We start from the raw sequence: 747 nt of genomic DNA, 5'->3' as shown, positions 1-747 counted from the left end.
TGCTCGCCTCGTCTTAACCGTTTACTAGCGATGGAGGATCAGTGCTGTCGGACACAACACACACACACACACACACACACACACACACTACGTTATTAACCCCACTCTGCCCTTCTGCTGTCACCTAATCACAATGCCCGAAAGAGAGGGAGGAGGGGTGAGTTACTTAATGAGAAGGGGGGGAGGTTCAAACTACAACTAAAGAAATAGGAACGAAATGATTTGTTTGTACAGAAAACAAACCGAAGTAAACAAAGCAGCAAATGCAGAAACATCATAATTCATGCATTCAAAGTGAGTGGCAGCAGGAGAAATTAAAGTGTGTGTGTGTGTGTGTGTGTATATTGGGGGGGGGGGGGTTCACAGTTTTCTCAGCTACGACGCAGAGATGGAGGGAGGTGTGCATACGGGGTGCGTTAGCGGGGTTAGCGATCAGGTGGAGGGTCGTGTGTGTGATGGATGGTGAGGCGCCGTCTGCTCGAGGGCAGAATGAGTAAAACTACATTCCTGGTCCGACTGAAATCAATTTGCGTTGTTAACGTAGAAAGAGTCTCTGTGTGTTTCCAACACGTTGTAGATTCTTGGCTTTGCCTTCTTATTTCATACAGTTTCTTTAGAGTAATGAAGCTTGCTGTAAGTACGCTCTGGTCTCCAGCTCTGGTCTGCGGGGGGGGAAAGGGGGTCGGGGGCTGAGGCAGCTATGATGCTGGAAGGTCCGCGCTGGAGGGAGGGGGGGGGGGGGGGGGG

This window comes from Anarrhichthys ocellatus, unplaced genomic scaffold, assembly GCF_004355925.1.
Source record: "Anarrhichthys ocellatus isolate YVR2014 unplaced genomic scaffold, GSC_Weel_1.0 scaffold126, whole genome shotgun sequence".
Lineage (NCBI taxonomy): Eukaryota > Metazoa > Chordata > Actinopteri > Perciformes > Anarhichadidae > Anarrhichthys > Anarrhichthys ocellatus.
The sequence above is the reverse complement of the archived record's forward strand: the minus strand, read 5'-3'. Positions refer to the sequence as shown.